Here is a 13,248-nt window from a genome sequence, read left to right on the forward strand (position 1 = left end):
GGGGGAGGAGAAGGAGAGGAGAAAGAGAGGAGAGGAGAGGGGGAGGAGAAGGAGAGGAGGGGGGAGGAGAAAGAGAAGGAGAGGAGAGGAGAGGGGAAGGAGAAGGAGAAGGAGAGGAGAGGGGGAGGAGAATGAGAGGGGGGGAGAAGGAGAGGGGGAGGAGAATGAGAGGAGAGGGGGAGGAGAAGGAGAGGAGAGGGAGAAGGGTTTTCCTCAAGTGAACTGAGAGCATTTCAAATTAAAGGCTTAGTAGCAGCAGTCTCGTCAGAACCAACCAGAAAAACATCAAGCTGCTCCCGGAATTCTCTTTGGGTCCACCAAGATGCGACTACATGTCAAATAAAACACTTTGTAAAGAATTACACAAGCTCTTCTTTTGATTGGTTGGTTTGAGGGGTTCTTGTAAGAATACCTTGCATCTTACTCGTGCTCCTGTGATTCCACAGAAAAACACTCTGCATTGTTGCCACCAGTAGGACTGCATACTTAAAACATGAAATAAAGATCAAAGAATGCTTTAATCTTACTGCATCCTTTATGTAAAGGTCTATGTTTAGTATCGTGCTTATGCAATATGTTTTGTTGCCCTTACTGTACATAAAAATATGCTTGCCAGGCCAGCATTGTGAAGAGGCAAGTCTTTTCCCAGCTACTGTACGCAAAGAGACAGCAAACCATTTTGCAGCAGGAGGCAATCAAACCTGCACCTTCAGCACAGCACAAGCAGGACTTCCTGGACAGCTCAGCTGCCTTTCTTATTGGCTGTCACTCACCGTCAAAGCCTATCTGTCAATCCTAAGCAACCCTCACACACGCACACACACAGAAACAGGCCTCGAGGGAGTTTACTGCTGGTTGGTGGAGGGTGGGTGGGGCAGGCGAGCTGGATTATTTGCAAGCAAATTGCAAAACTTTCCTTCTAAGTGAATTATTGTTCTCCAGGGGAACCACTCGGCAACGCTTGCCTGATCCAACATCTTTGAGCCGCTGCGCTCCCACAGTTTCCTGGTTGAGAGGAGAGAGGCTCGTTAGACGAAGAACCGCCTGACGAGATAGACAGTTTAATTACCTGCCATCAGGAGTCGTAACTGCTAGTGCTGCTATTACAACTTTAACTACAACTTAAAGAACAAGAAATTGCACAAAAAGTTCTCCAACTGCTCTCTAACTTTGTGTAATGAATAACCAAGCGTGTTATCTTATCTGCTAATGGCATACAGTCGGTCACCACCCAAACCATTCATGGTTTATGAAGCGTGTGTAGAATTTCCACTGGATAGCAAGTGATACATTGACATGAATAGGTTCATTGAGGCTTAAACGAGAGACAATTGAAACAGATGTATTTTTGTATGTGGAACCCAGTTGTGCCTTGGTACAGTGCCTCAGCTGGTGGGCCAGTCTGAGACCGAGCACTGGGGCTCTGGGAGGATATCACACAGATGCTGTGTGGATCCTCTCCAGTATGCTGCATCTGCGGCCCACGGTTAGGGCTTTAATTCAATGGTAACTGGGGCAAAGAGCTGATCTCAGCTCAACTGGGGCCAGAGCGGATGTGTGTGTATATGTGAGGAGGAGAAGACGAGAGGTAAAGTGAAAGAGTCAAGAGGTAGGTGTGTGTTTGTGTGTGTGTGTGTGTGTGTGTGTGTGAGAGAGAGAAATAGAGAGAGAGAAATAGAGAGAGAGAGAGAGGGAGGGAGAGAGAGAGAGAGAGAGAGAGAGAGAGAGAGAGAGAGAGAGAGAGAGAGAGAGAGAGACACACCCTTTTGGGTGGGTGTGAGCAAGGTTTTGGTCTTCTAATGGAGTCAATGACTATTGACAGAAACAACTGTTAGGCATGCAGAAGCTGCCTTGCTGTGGAAAATCTGATCGACAAGAAAGAGGCCACCTTCAGTGAGCTATCAGTCCAGCACTTCTCATTCATACTCATCTCTCCTCTCCTCCCCTTCTCTCTCCATTCCTCCCCTCTTCTCTCCTCTCCTCCCCTTCCCTCTCCATTCCTCTCCTCCCCTCTTCTCTCTTCTCCTCCCCTTCTCTCTCCATTCCTCTCCTCCCCTCTTCTCTCTTCTCCTCCCCTTCTCTCTTCATTCCTCTCCTCTCCTGTTTGTTTCACTCATCCTGTGTCAGCGCTGATATATCATAGCCAGACTGGGGGCCCGTGAGTCTCCACAAACAGATCGGTTCCACCAGATCTGTCCCAATTCCTCTGGAGGGACAATCAGTCTCTTTAGCATGCATGTGTGATTAGCCACTGTCACAGTGAAATGGACTCGTTCACAGTGCTCCTCTCTGCTGGAGTCACTTAGACGTTGCAATCCTGGGAAAATCAAATTATAGAGCCATTAATTTGTCTAGGTAATCCAGGCTGTCAGCTGCATTGGAGAAGCAATCTCCCAGGACTGCGTTCATCAAGTGTGTGATGCCAGTAGAAGTGAGGCATTATCTAATTAACATGAGAGTAGTGTGGCTGGGAATTACACATCACTGGAATCACCTCCTTTTCAGAGTGAGTCCAGCCTGGCTAGGACTCACAGGCCCTGAAATCAGATTGGATCATTAAGAGAGTTTGGCATCTTTTGACCAAGTCCATGATGCGTATCAGACCGTGGATGATGTGTTATGATGGAAGCCTGGAAGGGTCAGCTACAAATATGACATGACCTCTCGGCCGTTCGCTCATCGAAATTCAACAGCAGAAAAAAACATGGTCACAGCCGACAATGTGTCTAACTGAAGAGAATTAATGAATACGTCAGGCAGACTGATTCAGCCAAGTCTCTCTCATTAGAAGACATGAATAGATGTGAACATTTCTCTGAAAAGATGATTTTGAAATATTAATTTTCTCCTTGATTAGATTGGAGGCTGATGAGAAAGTCAGAGTGTAATTAGCCATCGCTAATGTCAGCTTATAGGTTTACTGAGAGAGAAAAGGGGGGATTTTGTCAGTTCTTTTATATTCCTGGTCTGGTAAGGGGTTTTAAACAGAATAATGTCATTACTGCTAGCTTGACACCAAGAGATGAAGGTAACAGTCTGTTGTTGTTTTTGTGCTATTGTTTACAGCTATGTCAAGGCTTTTTGTCAAACATCATCCCCTTTGAAGAAGCTTCATTTCATCTGTCTTCTTTTTACCATACATATTTACAGCTCAGGGGGACTACTCTGTAATCACATTAGCAGATCATTTGTGACAGCGCTCTCACAATGTGTGATGTCTTCAATTCAAAAATATATTTCTGCATCGCTGACATGCCGGGAGGGATCTTTACAGTAAGACCCCATTCACACAGATGAGGAACACGAAGACAAACATTGCGTTTCTGGAATTGTGAACATAATTGTTGTATGTATCTACAGTGCATGGTAGTTTGAATGTATGTTCATTAGAGCGAGAGAGAGATACTGTAGATAATGAGAGAAAGGGAGAGTGAGATATTGTAGAGAAAGAGAATGAGACATACTGTGGAGAGAGGAGAGAAAGAAAGAAAGAAAGAATAAAAGAAAGAGAGAGACGTAATGAAGCATCGTTCTTCTCATCCATGCAAAATCTTAGCTTGCGTGTGAAACAAGGTCTCACCGCTTTCATATGTTCATCTATAATTTTATAAAAAATGTATTTGATGAATTCTGTTAACACAGTCTAAAAACGGAAGTAGCATGCATTTGAAACCAAACAAGCCAGACCTGTAGAAATGTCATCTTTCCTGTAACTAACTTTACTTCAGCTATTTCTGTCACCACAAACAACCCCTGGGTGTGGATGATTGACAAGTTGTGACTGATCATTTGTCACCTTCTGTCATCATCCCTTCATGGCGACCGGCTGCTTATTTCAACGCGGAGTGCAAGACTGTCACGCTGAAACTGAATAACGAAACAGCCAACAGTGACAGGAGGCACAGCAACCAGAGATCAGTCAGTCCCTCCACGCAAGCAGAAAAGAACTTCCGCTTCTTATACTGAAAGAGAGATGACGATTTTTGTTCACCCCACGTGGGACGGCACGTGGTGTACAGGGCCAAAGTGGTTTAGAACCCACTTCAGCCTTGCTCCATCTCACCCAATCATTACGGGAACCACATGTAGATCCTTTTGAAAACCATGAGAGAATCGGGTATTTTCTTCACTGCAGCACACTCATTCAGAATGATCCCCCAACAGTGTGCCTCTCCAGTCCCTCCACCAATGAACACATCTTCAGCGGAGGTGTGTGTGTGTGGGAGCTTAGCAAGCATGAACCCAGACCCCTGGTGGATCCAGACCCTCAGTGGACTAGTCCACAGTGCTGCTTTTGCGAACCTCACATCATTGATTGTTCAGTGTGAGTAGTGGCCGCGATCGGCATCCCATCAGACTGGGGGAAGCGGAGGAGTGCAAGAGGTGCAATTAGCCGTCCCCAGGAGCATGCTGCGAGTGACAGCCAATAAACATGGGGTGTGGGTGTGGGCGAGAGAGAGAATGGGAGGTGGGTTGGGGGGTAAAGATAGGGATAGTGTGAGAGAGAGAGAGAGAGAGAGAGAGAGAGAAAGAGAGAGAGAGAGAGAGAGAGAGAGAGAGAGAGAGAGCGGGAGAGGGAGAGGGAGAGGGGAGAGACAGAGAATGAAAGAGAGGAGGACCAAGAGACAGGAAGACATGGTCATTACCCTGCAGGGTCGTTATGCCCCATCCATCCCATTCAGCCACACCCTCCCACCCACACAGCTGCACTTTTAATTGGCCCAGTGTATACTGTTTGCTCAAGCACTGGGCGACTGTGATGAAGGGCTCTTTGGGGGGATGCGGTAAGCTCAGCTCTGTCATACCATGGATTCATCGGAAGGAATGAGGCGGGAGAGAAGGGTGAGGAGCTAGGTGTGTGTGCGATGGTGTGTGTCTGTGTAGTGGAGGGTATGTGTGTCTGTGAGTGCATGTAAAGTACTTGAGGGTGTTTGTGTGTATGCATGTGATTATGTGCGTGTGTGTGTATGCATGTGAGTGTGTGTGTGTGAGTATGTGCGCGTGTGTGTGTGCATGTGAGTGTGTGTGTGTGTGTGTATACATGTGAGTGTGTAAGGCATCTACAGGGTTCTCCAGAGCCGAGACAAGTGCACAATACAAAAACACACATAAGCGAACATAAACGTCAGCAATTATTAGTTTTACCATTCGACAATGAGCGACTGGAGCTGTGATTATTTCCTGAGAGGGACACAAAGAAGACTCAGCAGTCTTTAGGACTCATTAAATTGCTGTGTCTCTGTCAAATGTGAACTTATACTCTAACCCCCTAACCCGCCGGCAGAATATGTCTCATCCTCTGAAGGATTTGCTGGCACTGATGTGAAAGACAAAAATGATAAAACAGTTACAACACCCTAGCAAATACTTCAAGCTCACTAAAACACATCACAAATAGTTACACACTTTTTATTCCTTTTAGAAAGGAAGTTTCAGACGGTGCAGAGCTTGTCAAAAGTCCCGGTTCAAATCCTATGTCAGTAAACAGAAGAACACTGAACTTTCAGATCCCTAGCAAGGGTGAAGGGGCCAAGGAGAACAGTTAAAATCCTTCTTGCATGTAGAAAAGTGACTTGAGAAAAAGAGTAAGAGATATAAAGAGAGACAGAGAGAGATACTGCAGACTCACTGCATATCTAAGAGCTGGGCGGAGCTTAGATCCTAAGTGTGAGGTGAATGTGAAAAAAAACTTGCACTGGTTCTCTTTGCTGATTAACCAGCTTCAAAACCGAGTACTGTTTTTAATCTGTTTACAAACCTAGTACCTTTGGTATCCGCATCTTTACAGATACCCAGTTGCCATATGAATGCCAAGGTTTACTCCTCTATCCACGGATGATTGGAAGGTATATGGACGAAAGATCATTGAATGTCAAATTAAATGTTAACTGGATAAAACGAGAGCTGGTCCACAAATACACAGCCTCCCTTTCTCGTTGTGAATGCTAATGATAAGGTGTCCTACCACATCTATCTGAAGCACCTATCAGACGGTTGGAAAGATGTTCTCTGAAGGATGAGACACGTTGAATGGAGACACGCCTTTGACAGACAAGGAAACCGTGACCAGCGTGGTTAATTTGCGACTGTTTAAGCAAATAGAGCGGGCTTGCTGTTAGTGGGTGTCACCCAGGCACCGTATAACAAGAAAAAGATTGACTTTCCCCTCTGTATCAAGCTGCCTGCATTAGCCTCCACATTCATTCACCATCGCACGGAAATGGACTGTGTGCGATCAGAGGCTAAATGGGACGCTATGACACACACGACACTAAAACACACACAAAAAAACTGACACAAACACACACACACACACATGCTGCGCAGCCCCCACCCACTCCCTCACACACATACAGAACATGCATTATTTATGAGCTCAACTTATCAAATTGAAATAGAGAAATGGGATGGTGAATTGATCATCCTCTTCAGAGACAAGGCCATGGTGAGGTAGGGTATGGTATGGTATGGTATGGTATGGTAGGGTATGGTAGGGTATGGTAGGGTAGGGTAGGGTAGGGTAGGATGTAGGGTAGGGTAGGGTAGGGTAGGGTAGGGTAGGGTAGGGTAGGGTAGGGTAGGGTAGGATAGGGTAGGGTATGGTAGGGTAGGATGGGGTGGGGTGGTAGAGTATGGTAGAGTATGGAAGAGTATGGTACAGTTGTGGCTCTGCTCATAATTTAGAGCTGTGTCGTTTATAATGCTCTCACAGACTCACAATTCCTTTTGCTTTCTGTGATTGGTCCTTTGAGAAAGAATCCTTGGGAAAGCCGGAAACAAGGTCATCACCTTGATGGTGCCATTAAACCATCATGGAATTCACAACTGTCACAAAGTATAGTAATAATCAGTTTAGTAGTTATTCAGCTGCACACTTGGTCTATCTCTCTCCTCCACCAGTTGATTACAGTTCAGATGGGGGTCAGATGGCTGAGCAGTTAGAGAGTCGGGCTATTAATCAGAAGGTTGTTGGTTCGATTCCCGGCCGTGCCAAATGACGTGTCCTTGGTCACCCTACTTCCCTTGGGAAGAATGTCCCTGTACTTACTGTAAGTCGCTCTGGATAAGAGCGCCTGCTAAATAACTAAAGGTAATGTAAATGTACAGTTTCTAACGGACATGGTTTCCCTGGAAGCCATGGTGCAGATGGTCTAACAGTTATACAAATTAACTAGGAGGAGGATATGAAATACTTAATACAGCAATGAGGCCAGCAGAGAATATAAACATCTGTCTAGACACTTAGAGTGAGGTCCCGTGTGGAGAACAGCCCACTCAATTCTGACCCTGGAGACATGAGGAAGGTTTTAATGATCGGCACTTCTGAAATGCTGGGAATGTTCTGGAAATAATATGGAAATATTTTGAGTGAAATCGCAACCTTTTATTACGTACTGATAAAAATGCTGCACCATTTTGAAGCCAACTGATGTACGCACCTCACGCCGGAATTGAATCTTTTTTGCCCAAAGTATTAGTATTTCAGGATTAGGGTTAGATGAAGACAAAGCACTCGCTGTTTCACCAACCCCCATTCCCCCCCCCCCACACACACCGTGAGCAGCAGTAAATTCAGCCTACACAAGAGTCAGAAACATACAATTACAGTGTTGAACTCAATGTGTTCAATTAAGCTTCCACAGCAACTGCAAACGCAGCATAATACTAGTATGTTTCTACTGATGGTAGACTGGAGTGACAACAATATACCGTTGCTGATATTAATCGAGCTAAACTGACAGCAAGAGTGAAAGCTGATTTTTGGACAATCTCACACTAGACAGGTTCTCCACCCATCCCTCCTTTTAATTTATCTGTTTTCTCTCAGTTTTCTATCCTTCTCTATTCCCTATCTCAATCTGTTCTGCTCCGCCACACTCTGTTCTTTAATCCTAACTGATGAGAACCCCAATCGGCATGCTGCATGAAGAAATCTATGCTAATGTGGCCTGACTGCTAAAATGGGAGTCATGCTGTAGCACTCAAAGCAAGCATAGACAATAGTATACAGCATTAAAAGACGAGCTATTGTTACACACCAATTGCACACTCAGTGATAAGAGCTTGTCAAATGTGATCAACAATGAATAATACATCACAGACCACAGAGCTGGAGTGTTGCTCTAACTTTTTGATGAAGCCCTTCATGTGACGTGTTTATGTACGTTGTGTGTGTGTGTGTGTGTGAGAGAGAGAAAGAGAGAGAGAGAGAGGGGATGGAGAAAGAGAGAGAGAGAGAGTAGAGATTGACAGAAAAAGATACATGGAAAAATTAAGAGAGAGAAAAAAAGAGAGTCTGAGAGAAACTGCATTTATTACAGAAAATATGTTTACAAAATTGCAAAAAACAATCTGCCTGACAAAAAACAATATTTGATATTCTAACAGCCTTAAAAATAAGGCGATAAGAACCGTATCATTTAAACATCCCTCCCTGGCTGAGTAATTCTTGAGAGCAGCAAACAGGATTATGTCTATCGTGTTCACCTTTACCAGGCAACCAGAGAACAGGGATCAATACCAGGCTAATACCATCAGGGAGAGCATTCACCTCTCTGCTTCTGCTTCCTACATAACACCATTTATTGTGGCCAGAAGAGTGGATCACAACAATATTTACCATCTCGTGCCAGCCAATCACATGGCTCTGTGTGTCCACTCCTAGAAATAGAACTGGTGGACCTGATGAGACCTAATAATATATATATGTGTGTATGTATATATAATAATAATAATAATATATATTTACATTTTGCTTTTATCCAAAGTGACTTCCAAGAGAGAGCTTTACAAAGTGCATAGGTCACTGATGATAACAACAAGATAGCCCCAAAACATTGCCGGTAGCCAAGACATGAAGCACATATTGTGAACAACCAAAAATAAGTGCCAAAGGGAAAAACCATAAGGGCATGTGCATGTGTATATATATATATATACATACACACATGCACATGTGCATTTGAGAGTTCAAGAAATGTAATGCAGGTGGGTGCTCAAATGAACAGTATTTTTCCGTCCTTTTCTGGACTATATGGATGTCAGAGTGGACAGGTCAGCCTGTCTTCATTTCGTCCACATGCATGTATGATGTTCTGAACACTGATCACATCAGTGTCCAGGAGAGTGCTTCTGCCCTGGTAACCGAGCTACGCCACACCTCTGGGATGTGTTCTAAACTCATCCCGTGGATGTAATAGCCTTTCAGATCCCTGTGCTCTTTCCTTCCTCACTCTTTTCTGTTCCGGCTCTTGGATAGACAGAGGCAGATTTCCTTGAAGTTAATGACATTGTCACAGCACCTTATGAAATCATCGGTGTGTAAGCAATAACATCTGGCGAATACACAGTGCATGTAATGTCTGCTCAGCCTCACCACTCAGCCCCTACCCCCCCCCCCCAAACAGGAAGGAAAGAAGGAGAGGAAGAGAGAGAGAACAACAGACACAGAAAATGTAGCCCTCACTGTTATGGGGTCACTTTGTAATGATTGATTGGATTGGTTGCACACACAAGCAAATCTTTTTCACTAATGCACGTTAACATAGCAATTTTTTCTTTCTCCAACTCTCCCCAATTTCGATTGCTTCGTTGTTAGTTGTCTCTGGCTGAATTTGAAGTACACACACACAGACACACACACTCAGACACACACACACACACACACACACACAAAGACACACAGACACACACGCCAAGCTTCCCCATCACAACACCGTCCTAACAAGACTGGAGTATTGCAGCTCCTCTGCTGTGGCAGGACTCTAACAGTTAGTGTTGGCTTCCCTCCCATTCTGCCAGTCTCTCCGACAGAACGCCAGCTGGCCTGCTACTCCTTCACCCACTCCCCTGCCTCCTCCTCCTTCCTTCCCCACCTCGCCCTCTGCACCTCCAGCAGCATCAGAGTAAACACAGAGGGAGGAGAAAGGTGCAAGGAAGGGCCGCCAGGAACTTCTTCTCTAATTTAATGAGCCACTCTCTCGTTCTCTCATCTCGCTCTGGCTCCCTCTCTGACTCACACGCAAGCAGCACGCTCTTTCTGTCAACATCCTTCCCTCACTCCATTCACACATTTCCTGGATACTTTTCATCACTCTCTCTCTCTTTCACTTACTCACTCTCTCTCTTTCGCTCTCTCTCTTTCACTCTCTGTTTCACTCTCTCTCTCTCTCTCTTTCACTCTCTCTTTCACTCTCTCTTTCACTCTCTCTCTCTCTCTCTCTCTCTCACTCTCTCATTAACTATCTCACCCACTCATGGTAAAAACCAACAATAACATTCTCAAACACAGTCAGGCCAACGGAGGAATTTCCTCTCACTTGGGCAGCGCCAACCAAGCTTGAGAAGCCTAATCAGCGTTGGAGAGGTGGAGCTGGAGAGACGGATGTGATTATCTATTTATCAACCCTCTCCCCCATGTGTACCTTGTCTCCCTCATGCCCATTAGAAGTGTTGGGTCAGCAGTGCTGAGGGCAGCACATTGGCGCCCATTCACATCGTAATTAGGACTCCTTCCTTAACACAGCTCTGCTTGGTTGAGCTCCCCTGAGACACACTTGTCATGTAGACGGACACACACACACACACACACACACATCCACACACACACACACACACACATCCACCCCCACACACACACACACATCCACCCCCACACAAACACACACAACTCACTATGTCACGTCTGGCCTTGAGTCCAACCTACCTCAGATGAGGGAATGTTTTACCTACCTCAAAGAATGCTTATTATTATATGTGCAATCTCGAGAGTGTTCTGCCTGCTCGACGATTTTGTCCTCCATGAGTAAACATGTGCATTTTTACAACTACAGGTGTGCGAATCCTCATTCTACACGTATGGCGGCGTGTAAGTGTGGGGAGTTTGATGCACCCAGAAAACTCAATGAAGAGAGGAAACTACCGGGAGTACAATGGTACTTAGGAAAGATCAGTTGGATCACACTTATTGAGGGACTTGTTGCACTTGTTGGTTACATTTACATTTAGTCAATTAGCAGATGGTCTTATCCAGGGTGACTCACAGTAAGTACAGGGACATTCCCCACGAGTGAAGTGCCTTGCCCAAGGACACATCGTCATTTGGCTCGGCCGGGAATCGAACTGGCGACCTTCAGAGTTCTGGCCCGATTCCCTAAGCGCTCAGCCACCTGACTCCCACATGGTTAGTTGTAACTGAATGATATTATTGTTGCTTGCTTTCCTCCAGGTACACTCTTGCACTTTAGAGGATCATGCTGTTTAATTGTAATGTGTTTAACTACATGCTCTTCTGGTTCTACCCATTTGCACTTATGTGCTTTTCAAAATGTATGTGTCATGTTTTGGCTGCCCGCAATTTTGTTTATCATTATTGACCTATGCACTTTTTGTAAAGCTCTTTCTTGTAAGTCGCTTTGGATAAAAGCGTCTGCTAAATGAATACATGTAAATGTAAACTAAGTATCGACCATGGAAGATTTCACTCCAACTTTTATTCTTTCATTCTGTCTTCTGAAGCTGATACAGAGACATCATTCCAGTTTTGGAGTTTGAATTTGCATACCAATAACAGCACGCCATTCAAATTAAGGAACGTGATAGGAGATGGAGGTTTTATCTCCAGAGTCATTTGCATCATCTTCTAAGCAACACATTAATCTCATTTGGTAATGAGATATGGAGCCGATTTACAGTTGAGGAGCTTATGAAACAAGTAGATGCAGCAAAGTAAATTCAGCAGCAACTCTGCTGTGAGTTGGAATGATCGTGAAAATGATAGCTCGATGCTTGGGCGAGGTGAGGGGGCCAATTCCGTTTTTTTTGATGGTGCAGTATTATAGGAGGAATACATACATATGTATGAAGCTATGTTATTGCTTCAGTATGCTCATCATTTCTATCTACCTTCAGTGAATTCCATCTCCAGCTCTCCACTTTAGTTAAAGTGAGTAAAAATATGGAGGACTTAATGTGTGAACATTTCACTCTTAATGTTTGCTGAACCTCTCAGTACTTCTCCCTCAACTTCTGTCATTATACCAAGTTAGCAGCAGTTGAAGCTACTGGGTTTTGACTAACAGCCCAAATGAGTTGGCAAGTGTTAGAGTATACATAGTGACAGTCTGTCAACTGACGAGCTGCACACTTTAAGAGGCGGTTCAGATTTTCGAATTTGAGAAAGTTTCTTTTGGTGGCCATCCAAACTGCCGTGTATACCCACATCTCCTGGCTGAACTGTAATAAATTAAGACATATTGCTAAAATAAATCTTTACCAAAGGTACTGTCTCACTCAATATTTACTGACTGTTTCCGTTTTTTACTTTATGGTAATGCAAATGGAAACACTGTCAAACATCCAATTTATTTAGTTTTTTTTTATGTAAAAACACAGCTTGACCATGTTACTTTTCTTACCATAGCTGTACAAGATACTTTTGTTAGAGTCTCAAATCATAATGAAGGCAAGAGAATGCAAAGTACAAACAGTCACTTACAGTAGGAGCAACATAAAAAGATACTTTTATTGGAAGTAAAAAAAAAATCAATTTGGAGGGAAAACTGTGGACAAATTGCAGAGCCATTATTGTTTCTGAACTGGGACACAAGGCAAAATACAAAAGCAAACAGTTCTGGCGAAGTTGTTCAAGTCACTTTATTACCTTTCAAAGTGGGCACATCATAGAAAAATGTTGGTTGAAAATAAGGGGCAGCAGAATGTGAGGCCGCCAGAAAAAAATATTAATAGAAAAACATAATTTACCAGCCCCTGATGAAAGAACCATGAATGTGGTTAGGCATCGGAAATAAATGGTTCTTTCTGTGTCCTCTGAATAAACTATGTTTGATTGACTAAGTGTTTGAACAAAAATAAGTAACTGACAATTTACAGTGGAGTGATATGGCAGTCTTGTCCTGTGCGGCATTACCTTTGGGATTTCAAGAAGTTCGCTTTTGATCATTCATTTTCATTCCATCTGCAACATGCTTGTGTGACTGATTTTTTTGTTTTTATCACCACAGAGGTAAAATATCCAGCCATGTAAATCTAATCTCCTGGCATATAATGTAAACGAAACAACAATTTTGAGACTGATATGCAATATTCATAGTTCATAAATAATTAATTTGTTTGCTCAAAGCTCTGCTGGGAGTGATTGGGGTCCTTGTTCATAGTGGAGTGTATCGGAGTGCTCTCTCTGTCCTGGTGAATGGAGCAGCATTTATATTTTATCCACATACACTACTT

The sequence above is a fragment of the Hypomesus nipponensis genome, chromosome 6 (genome assembly GCF_054491055.1).
Source record: "Hypomesus nipponensis isolate SF chromosome 6, ASM5449105v1, whole genome shotgun sequence".
In the NCBI taxonomy this organism is placed as follows: Eukaryota; Metazoa; Chordata; class Actinopteri; order Osmeriformes; family Osmeridae; genus Hypomesus; species Hypomesus nipponensis.